We start from the raw sequence: 11764 nt of genomic DNA, 5'->3' as shown, positions 1-11764 counted from the left end.
ATTAAAATAAAATTTTAGCAATTAAACAATCTATGCAAACTTCATAGCTATTTGTAGAACTACACTAAGTACTTAAGACTTCATTAGCACCTTTCGCATCTATTTAGACTATTATACTAAGAAAGTTGAAAATTTGCATATACCTTCGACAAGGACTTTCTACATACATACATATGTACATACATACTTATACCCAAAACTCTTGTAAATGCCTCTGCGGAGTTGTTTTCAAAATATAACACAAACACACAGTCTCCAAGTGTTAACTCTGCACCCATTTGACTCTCTAAAATTTATGTTTTTGTACAAAAATTGCGTCAATTATTAAGTAATGAAAAAATTATATTATACACACATGCATTAAATACGTATGTATGTATGCGTAAATGATAAAAAAATCTGAAATAATCATAATATATACTCGATTTTATAATTTGTTAGGCTTCGGCTGTTAATCGAAAAATAGTTTCAATTGCAAATAATCTGCCATAATCGGACATTCACATGAAATATTTCCATGCAGGAGTTGTTAAGAGTTAAATTTTTTTAATTTTATAATTGCGCTAAACTCCATTACATACATACGAATTCCTTATTTATAAATGACTCCGTCGTTTACACGAGTATTAAGAAACGCATGCATGAAAGAAATTTGCTTGGGTTATTTTAATCTTTATAATTTTCATTACAGGTTTCCTCTTTCTTTATTTTTTTTTCTATTTATTTCTTGCATCAGTAGCGTTAGGCTCTGTGTGACATTTTTACTATTCACAGTATTCACGCATAAATCTCAGCTACGAACCATGAAGTTTTATAAATATTGGTTTGAGCATTTGTAAACTCGTCATCAGTTGGTTTTGCAATAAAAAAAAATTTGTATATTAATATTTATTAGATTTTTACATATCCCTTACGCAATTACTTACATTAATACATACTTATACATATACACTAGGTGACAAATGAAAGTATACACCTTATTCTAATATAATATTCACAATTATGATCATGAAAAATGGTTTACAATCATTATTTATGAAAATATAATTCAATCTATAATATAAACCATATAAATCAAAGTTTCACACTTTTTAAGTTCACAAAAATTCAATAAATGTTTATCAAAATTTTCAGCTTTTCATACAGAATTTCTAGAAAGTTTTCAATTATTACATTTTGTAGCCCATGCAATTTTGGTCTAATGAAATGCAAGTTTAAAACGGCTAAAAAATCCCGTTGATTTCTGAGAATTTTTTTTACGAATTTTTGCCCGTTTTTCCGTATAAACAGTTAGCAACAAAATTTCAAAAATTCGTCAGTTTTTGTAAATTGCACTTGGGGTATTCCATGAGTAAGTGAAACTTTGTGTCCAATTGTAGAGTAGCTTATTGAACATGGAATGCTTGATGATTCAATGCTCAATACCTGAAATTAACGTTTTTTCGAAAAAAAATTTAGTTATATTATTTTATTACCAGGGTTCGTATTTGCACACACATGCTCTGCTCACACACACGCCAGAAACACATTCAACTTGCACTCACTGCTCATACACATGTGTGTGCATAAGTGGAAAACAAACTCTACTCACAGAAAAGTGTGTGCTGTTTGTTATTAAGCACATGCACATGTGTGTGAGCCGATTTTTGTTCAAATTTCAGCCCATGCACATGCACATAATATATTCTTAAAAGAATTTGAAAGACAATTCAATAAAAAGTGAGATGTTGTTTGTTTTTTATATGACAGAAAACATATTAAAAAATTATTTTAAGATTTGAGTTAGAATTCGAAGTGTATAAGTTTCTCTACGCATAGCACACACATGTGCGTGTGCTTTACATTAATAAAAAGAAAGTTCACACATGTGCCCGTGCTTTTTACCAAACGGCACACACATGTGATGTGAGCAAATTTTTAATTTTTTATATGCACAGCACACGTGTGTGAGCTTAAAATGTTAGGATGTGCTGCACATGTGTGTGCAAATACGAACCCTGTTTATTACACTGTAAATACACTCAAAACTTCAACATTAGAAAAGTAGTTGAATACGACAACATATTTTAATATAGAAGGCTCTGCAAAATCAAGTATTCACAAAGTTATTATTTTTTTGAAGGGGGGGATAAATGTCTCGATCTTTCTGCGCCCCGAAGAAGCAATATGGCATTGAAGAAAAATAGGCATTTAAATTATATAATAGGATAAAATCACTACGGTTTAGCATGTCCAACCCGTGACTAAAAAGTTTTAAACTTCGTATTGCTTAGTTACTACTTTAGGGAGTTTTCTATAATTTCATAACTAGAGTGTGTTTATAATAAGCAGCCCTATTTCATTTCTTTTATTATATTATAAGTACCTACTTAAGAGATTTTGAAACGTTTTATCGTGTCCCGCCCGTGACAATCATTTATAATTTTTTTCTAATGATACCTAACAATAAAAAAATAAGTTTAACGTTTCAAACCTATGTTTAATGCCACAAAACTCTGAAGTACAGGTTGACTAAACACCATAATACTGTTGGTGGGCTAAGCGATGTAGTAAAAAATTTCGCGTGGCCAGCTCGAAAAGTCAAGATAAGCATTACTATTTTAGAGACGCCAGAGAATTCTATGATGAGGGTTGCTTAACAACAATTAAAAGTCAATATTAACAATTACCTGAAAAGTTCAAACCAAGAAAATCTAGAAGTTCGCGAAACTTATAAATTCAATCCAATAAATAGCCTTTAAGTGACAAAGATATACATATGTATCTGCTTACAAGTATTCTAATGCAGATAACTTTTCGGATTAGACATCGATACACAAGATCTTTTCTGACGTTCTATGGTTTTAAGGAATAGCTAAATTTGAGCATGATTTGTCCATGAAATCAGTTTCCAAAAATAACTCAACTCGAGCCACTCTTAAGCCGGTTACTCAATGTCTGGTCAACACTAACAGCAGGTTAGACATCTCTATCGACGTGATAACAGTAGTCGATATACATGTTTAGCCTGTAGTTAGTATTAGTCAGACATACATAGCTATTCTAAACAAACTTGAAAATCATTAAGGCACATTCGAAATTTCGTTGCAATCAAATGCACCGTGCAGAAGTGCATTAGGAAAATGCATATAAAATTTCATGCGTTTGCAAATAATCCTTTCTTCCATGCATTTTAATACATCAATCTGGAGACTTCTAGCTTTCGTTTGGTATAACTATTGCCCCTAAAATAGATCCTGGGGTCAGCAGTATATCGTGCGTCTTACAATGACTCCACTGTCATAAAAGTAGGTCAATTGATCTTGTATTTGACCTCTAACATTTATCATACCTAATCTCTTTGATATGGATCTCACTAGAAGCTTCCTTTCATGAAGAAAATCGTACGTGTCCCACCCGTGACAAAAGTTGTCCCACCCGTGACAGAAGAATTTTGAATTTTTTAATAATAAACAAATAATTCTTATTATGGTTTGTGCTTTGTTGGGATTGCTGGTTCTTTTCTGTATAGTAAAACATCTAATCCAGATAGAAATGTTAAGTAAATTCACAGACTTTCCTTAAAATATATGTTCTCCAAAAAGCAGTGTCTTTTCTTTGTCCTACCCGTGACGGAAGAAACCGCTCAGAATTTTCCAATATAAAATCAAGTTGGAATATTTTTCGTATTTGGTAATAACTCGTATATTAGTGAACTAGGTGTAGCTTTATCAAAATGTAGAATTGCTTAGTACTTTATACTTAAAAAAAAAGGAAAACTATTTTTGCTGTACAAATGTCCCACCCGTGACGATGGAATACCCCACTTGTTATATATACCAAAAAAAAAAAAAACGCAAAAGCAGTCTAAAAAAATTCTCAAAAATCAACCGGATGTTTAAGACGTTCGAAACAAATCACACTAAAATTGTATGGACTACAAAACTGCATACTCGAACGTTTTCTAGAAATTCTTAATATAAAGTTGAAAATCTGTATGAAAATTGTTTGAATTTTTGTAAACTCTATATACGGTGTGAACTTTGATTTATGCGGTTTGTATTATAGAATGAATTATATTTTCATAAATAATTATTGCAAACAATTTTCCATGAAGATAATTGTGAATATTGTATTAGTGTACCCTTTCATTTGTCGCCTAGTGTGCATACACAAACTTGTGTGTGTACTCAGATAAATTTTATGTTCAGCAAAGTTTACTGTAAAAAAAAAAATCCATTACCAGTTTTGTATTCTGCAAAATAACTGTCGGATCCTTCAAGCAACTCTTGCAGCATTTAATCGAGTGTTCTCTAGTCACTAGAACCTAGCGTACTGCTAAAATAAAAAAAAAATACATAATACAACCAATATAAGGTAAATAACAAGTAATTAAATAGTACTTATGTATTGTGCAAAGTCTAAGTAGATTCCAGTATGTATTCTTAATATCCCATTAGAGGTTTTGGTGGCATTTTGAAAAATGTGCTTTTCAACTGCACAATACATAGGTAAGATTATTAAGGTTTTTAAAGGAGCATAATAGACTCTGGCAAAAAAAAAAAATGTATTCGTATTGTAAATATATGGTAATAATTAGTTGAAAGGAAGTATGTTGTAGGAAAATACATACATATTTACATTTAAGAAATCGACAAATAATAAAATATTTAGGAAAATCAAAATCAGCTTCATAGCAGATCTCAAAAGCAGTTAGGCAGATTAGCATAGAAGACTGCAATAAACGCAGTTACTTAACCAAAGGCACACGAATACTTAAAAAACAAGTAAGTGGCGTCCGTAACTTGAGACCGCTGATTTCAATGACTCTTATGTAGTTTTTGAAAACTGAAATTATTAATACACTTATTTTGAGTAAAAAAATTTGAAAGGCAAGAAAGTGTAAATACTAGCAAATAACAGTATTAAGCATATAATATAATGAAACTTTGTGCAAAGTCAATAGAAAACTTTTTGAATAGCAATACAAAGAGACATCTAGCAAAGCAGAGCTTTTGACTGGCCCAACCAAGCCGCGGCTTGGGCTTGGGGGGGGTGCGTCGTTAAGAGCTTTAGCGCGGCCATCGGCTAAAGTACCAAAGCAATACTCACTTTTAATTAAATAATGCGACTAATTCAATTATTACTAATTAACATGAAATGTTAATAAAAGTATGCCGTTGAGAAGGGGTTTATCTTAGCATTTGGTTAATTTATTTATTTAGGAATTATTAAGATATGTATTTATGTATATATAAAGCATTTATTATCGAGTTATTCATTTACAGGCACTTGCTGCGTATATGCATTGCATGCCAAACACTGATGTTTGGATGTTGAAAATCAATTAAGCGATATTCATATACAAAACTTATATTGTTAAAAAATAATAATAACACACAGCAACAGTCATATGAAATACATTAGTACTAAAAAAAATAAATTCTTAAGTTTTTTTTTTTGCATAACCCTAAAGGTTTAAGATCATTTAAGCAATAAACAGTACATACTTGCATACATTCATATATATACATATAATATACCAAATTTACACCAATGCATACACAGTACATAAATATATATAAGAAAAACAAAAAAAAAAAACGCAGTACATAAATTCATACAAACAAACATGTAAATACTCTTATAAAAATACAAAAAATATTTTCATTATTACTATTGAATTATTTTTCAAAGTACATACATACATTTGTATTTAGCATAAAAAATTTAGTTCTGGCAACAAACAACCAAATGTATGTAGTCACAATTAATTTAGCAAGAGGAAAGTGAAGTTGGTAGTAAATATTTAGCACATCTTCACAAATATTTCAAAAATATACTAAACGCAAATTTTTGCTTAAAACAATATTCAAAAAAAAAAACAAGAAAATAATTTAAAAACTATTTATAAATACATATATTTGATTGAAAATCATTTAAAATGAGAAACAATACTTTTTATTAACATTGTACTATTAAAACTATTAAATAATTATTATTTATCATAAAAATTAAGAGACTAAACACTACACAAAATTTAAATTAGCAATACAAAATGCATATACAAATACGATTACAAATATATTAAATACACGCAATCACTTTTTGAAAATACACAACATTTGTTTTATTTATCAAATCTTTACAAAATTATTGTTGTAACTATTATTTTTTCAAAGATTTCTTTCTTTCTGCAAAGACCATCGATTCAATTTGGCTCTGTGTACGAATGTAGTCACATAAAATGAAATATCCATCCATTGTTGTGCTATTTATGCCTGGAAAACACCAATTTTAATTTATTAGAAAGGGTTCAGTGGCGTTCTCAAAAAAAAAAGAAATGCCGCATCTAGTTGCCTTTTAAGCATTTAGTTTTTAAAAATAATATGGCAATATTCATGCACACTTTTCAGTTTTTTCATATAAAAAAAATATATATATATTTCATGATCCAATGATCGGATCTAAACCAGATTAGTATGGGACCACTTCTGGGATACTACCTTTCGGATTCCAAAAGAATTATCGAAATTGGTTGACGTGGTTCAAAGTTATGCGGTATCATACATAAAAAATAATATTCCGACGAACTGATAACCTCCTCCTTTTTCGGAAGTCGGTTAATGAGGTTTTTTGCAACATGAATTAAGCAGTTAATTTTTAGGTGCTTTTAAAGGTTCAAATAATAATAAACTAGCTGTGCATAGTTTTATGATTTATAACTCTAAATGGCAAAATGTCCATACGCCATGGCATGACAATTGCAAAATTTCACTTTGTCGTAAGCACTTACGCTATTTTCCCGTAGAAGCTTACCATTTCATGTCAAGAATTTTTTGCATTGGATAGGTAAGCAAAGCGACTATGCGACTATGGAAAACACTGAACTTCCACTTGGATACATATGTACATATATATGTATGGAATTGTGCGTTCGGACTTTACTGCAATTCCAGTTATAATTTACCCATATTTTATTTAAGGGTAATTTTTTTGTATTTCTCTGTTTAATTCAAGACAAAAATCAATTTCACCATCACTTGAATTGAATAGAATTTTTGAAAAAAATATAAATTTGTCACGGGAAGATATAACGGGTGATTTTTTTGAGGTTAGGATTTTCATGCATTAGTATTTGACAGATCACGTGGGATTTCAGACATGGTGTCAAAGAGAAAGATGCTCAGTATGCTTTGAAATTTCATCATGAATAGACTTACTAACGAGCAACGCTTGCAAATCATTGAATTTTATTACCAAAATCAGTGTTCGGTTCGAAATGTGTTTCGCGCTTTACGTCCGATTTATGGTCTACATAATCGACCAAGTGAGCAAACAATTAATGCGATTGTGACCAAGTTTCGCACTCAGTTTACTTTATTGGACATTAAACCAACCACACGAATGCGTACAGTGCGTACAGAAGAGAATATTGCGTCTGTTTCTGAGAGTGTTGCTGAAGACCGTGAAATGTCGATTCGTCGCCGTTCGCAGCAATTGGGTTTGTGTTATTCGACCACATGGAAGATTTTACGCAAAGATCTTGGTGTAAAACCGTATAAAATACAGCTCGTGCAAGAACTGAAGCCGAACGATCTGCCACAACGTCGAATTTTCAGTGAATGGGCCCTAGAAAAGTTGGCAGAAAATCCGCTTTTTTATCGACAAATTTTGTTCAGCGATGAGGCTCATTTCTGGTTGAATGGCTTCGTAAATAAGCAAAATTGCCGCATTTGGAGTGAAGAGCAACCAGAAGCCGTTCAAGAACTGCCCATGCATCCCGAAAAATGCACTGTTTGGTGTGGTTTGTACGCTGGTGGAATCATTGGACCGTATTTTTTCAAAGATGCTGTTGGACGCAACGTTACGGTGAATGGCGATCGCTACCGTTCGATGCTAACAAACTTTTTGTTGCCAAAAATGGAAGAACTGAACTTGGTTGACATGTGGTTTCAACAAGATGGCGCTACATGCCACACAGCTCGCGATTCTATGGCCATTTTGAGGGAAAACTTCGGAGAACAATTCATCTCAAGAAATGGACCGGTAAGTTGGCCACCAAGATCATGCGATTTGACGCCTTTAGACTATTTTTTGTGGGGCTACGTCAAGTCTAAAGTCTACAGAAATAAGCCAGCAACTATTCCAGCTTTGGAAGACAACATTTCCGAAGAAATTCGGGCTATTCCGGCCGAAATGCTCGAAAAAGTTGCCCAAAATTGGACTTTCCGAATGGACCACCTAAGACGCAGCCGCGGTCAACATTTAAATGAAATTATCTTCAAAAAGTAAATGTCATGGACCAATCTAACGTTTCAAATAAAGAACCGATGAGATTTTGCAAATTTTATGCGTTTTTTTTAAAAAAAAAGTTATCAAGCTCTTAAAAAATCACCCGTTATTTTGAATCGGTAAAAGGTGTTTTTGCGATATGAAATATTGTTGTGTCATTTTTTGTATTCCAAATGAGGAAGCATTGAAAGCCTAAACCCCAAAACAGTCAGGGTTTTGCACATGTCCAAAGCGACAAAGGTACACTTTAACGCATCCGTGTCCACTGATGACTTGGGTCAAATACTAGTCGACTGTGCCGTATTGCCTGCTGAGCAAAGTGTCATATTGTTAGTATGAGGCGGTAAGTCCACCTGCCTTTTGCTGTTCTGTCCCACCGTATCTGCCAATGTGCTTCAGTGCGTATTGTGTGGGGTTGGTCTCGGTTCGCATTTCTTGTTTCGTAGAATTCTTGAGCTACGAGATCTAGTAGGCATAATCCCGCGATGATAAAAGCAGCATCAATGGCAACGCTTCTAAAAGCTGAACTCTAAGAGCAAGTAAGCGATACGTATCATTAATGGCCGAGATGGAGGATGCCCATTTAAAAGCGTTGATCCAAACTGTCGATCCATAGAGGAGTATTGATCGTAAATACTTGCCTAGACCGTTGTCTTGGTCCTCCGACGTTCTCCATTAGTCTGGATAGGACTGTTGTTGCCTTCGTTGCTTTCTTGTTAGTTTACACATAGTTATGTTTGAATATACATACATATGTACTTGTGTGTATAATATATTTTGTTAATAGTATAAAATGTACTCACATATTTGTAAATTAAGAAAAGGACTGAACCCAAAATCTACTGAGAAAAAAATCGTAAGTCCGAACTCTGGTGAGTGCGCTCTGCGAGAGAGTGTCCGTAGGAGACACAGTCACCAAACCTTTACAAGGAGAATAGGAATAGTGGATATTTAAGGCATTAACGTGTTGAAATTTATATCACAAAAGAAATAAAGGATGTCCAAGCCTTTCATCTCTATCCCTACAAACGGAGGGAAAAATTCCACCCCAGGAATTTAAGTCGTCTTGACTGCATTCATTCCCTTCATTTTCATAGCGATTGCTTTTGCAGAGAAAACTATTTGGTAATCGTCATCACTGGAGCATTAAAATGCAATGGCAGTATCCTGGAATGATGCTGGTATGAACTGTTACTACAGATCTATTGAGTTTCTGGAAATTGTCTGAAACGTCCTCGTTCTGTTTTTAAATTTATTTGTAACTGCTGCAACGTCATAGTTGATCAATCTAAGTGGTTTGTTTAATGGCATCTCAGAGCCTTGCCTGGATATCTCATCAGCTGCCTCCTTTCCTCTATATTACTATGGGACAGCACGCGATCCCAGCAAAGAGTGAGAAGGCCTGTTATACCAACGTGACTTTTCACAGTTCTAGGAGACTTACAAGGGGGGTTCTCGAAGTGATGCATTTTGGAACGATTTTCCGTCATCTCTTGTCAAATTTGGTATTGGAGACAAACTGGTTCCGACGTTATGCCAACTTCAGTGCCATTTTTCGATCTCTCTGCATGGTAAAAAGAGGGTTTTCTATGGGAAAGCCTTGCAATCCATACACCTTGCAAGAGCTCTGCATGAGCTCTGCAAGAATTCGAAGGCACCCATAATTTCTTCTCCATAGCATACGTCCTAGTTGCAAGTCGTCCGAGTCTCCAGTGTAGATGTATATATCATCGTTACTTTATTCTATAGTCGGAAACCGTATTAATATTCTTGTATCTAGCATAATAAGGTCAGTGCTGGCATCTAAGTTGTGTACCTGACTTTTTGTATTGACACCTAAATTCGCTTAGGCTATATTATTCTGGACTGGTGTTACGATTTTTTAACCATGAAAATGTTTTTAGTTTTTAAAAAAAAGCTGTGGCTCATCATTAGAAAACCGGTGTGGGAAATTACTTATATTCCAGGCGTTGTTGTTCAAAACAGCTCGAGTGCGAGCTTATGTTCGAAGTTGGAACTTCAACTGCCAAACAAGCTAGCAATTAAGCCTATCCTGTAATAGAGGTAAGCATAGCCAAGGTAGCAAAGAAAAAGTTACTTCGGGGTAATGAAACATTCAGTACGACTGTCAATTTTATGTTCTACCCGAATAGTTCAAATGCTATCAGCTATCTTCTTACACCTCCAAGTGCATATTTATTGTGGAGTATCGGAGAAAGTCTTTGGGGAAAATTGTCATACTCTGCGCCGCACAATCAAAATAGGACTGAGACAGAGTGACAGGGGCGGGCAGAGCAGCAATACCAAAGGCAATGTCTAAGCGGCAGCTGTAAACTAAATTAGAGGAAAAACTCCGAAAAAACTAACGATACATGAGCCGCGCATTCTCTGCGTACTTTTGCAGAACTATAGACAATGGGTATCTTACTCTTTCAGGGTTGCATTCGCAGTGCATAGTTATTTACTAGCGAGGGTTTAGCTTTCGATTTTCATATTCACGGTACTTGGATCTTACTCTTTTAGTTACATAATTGTCTCTTTTAATGTTAATGTTATGATTTGAAGGCGTAAAGAAAGCGTAAACATTTTACAGCATCATCCACTAAACATACATGCAAAAAATAGTTAATATTTATATAGCACTTTTTAACAATTCGTGTACATATACCTAAAGTACCTTTACATATTTATAACATATAATACATATACGATTTTTTAGATATACATAGCACTTTTATAAGTAACACAAGTACATAAATAATTCTTTTATAGCACAGGCATTTCGTAGAAAAATATACATACACACATACATACATACGGAGAGCACAGATAAAATGTGTATGTAACCCACTTACAGCATATGCAACAATATATAACGGTAATTTAGGAAAATCGTTCAACGGCAGGACGACATAGTCTGGAATCTTTGTGTAAATCAGTGTTCGATAACAACGACTTCGATTATTGTGATGAGTAAGATTAAATGGTTATACAAAACTATTTGTAAATCCTATACATGCCTACTTATGTAAGTTTGTACATGCACATACATATGTATGTACATATAATTCAATTAATCGAACAATTACAACAATTTATTAGAAAACCTAATAATTTCATATATGTGCATAGAAAAGTATGATGTGTGTAAACATCTCACAAAATTATTCCAAAAGCAATAAATACAAACAACGATAAATTTATATGGCTTAGATTTTCGTTTAAAACTGTAAACCTATTTTAGGCAATAATGAAAAACGAATATGCAATCTATTGTATTAAGTAGGTATTGAAATCCGACTGTAGCATTTTTAACGAAATGGTAATACTTGCATATAAAAAACATGTGAAGTAGCTCTCAAAATCCGGACAATGGAAAAAAGCCTAAGCAAAATCAGAACCATCGGCATCAATTAATATTCTAAAATAACTTTTAAAAAATTTTTAAATGTTTTCCATAAGTCATATGTAAATATATTTAGAAGAAAAC

The sequence above is a fragment of the Rhagoletis pomonella genome, unplaced genomic scaffold, assembly GCF_013731165.1.
Source record: "Rhagoletis pomonella isolate Grant_MI unplaced genomic scaffold, Rhpom_1.0 Rhpom_scaffold_00010, whole genome shotgun sequence".
Taxonomy (NCBI): Eukaryota; Metazoa; Arthropoda; class Insecta; order Diptera; family Tephritidae; genus Rhagoletis; species Rhagoletis pomonella.
Note: the sequence above shows the minus strand (reverse complement) of the source record.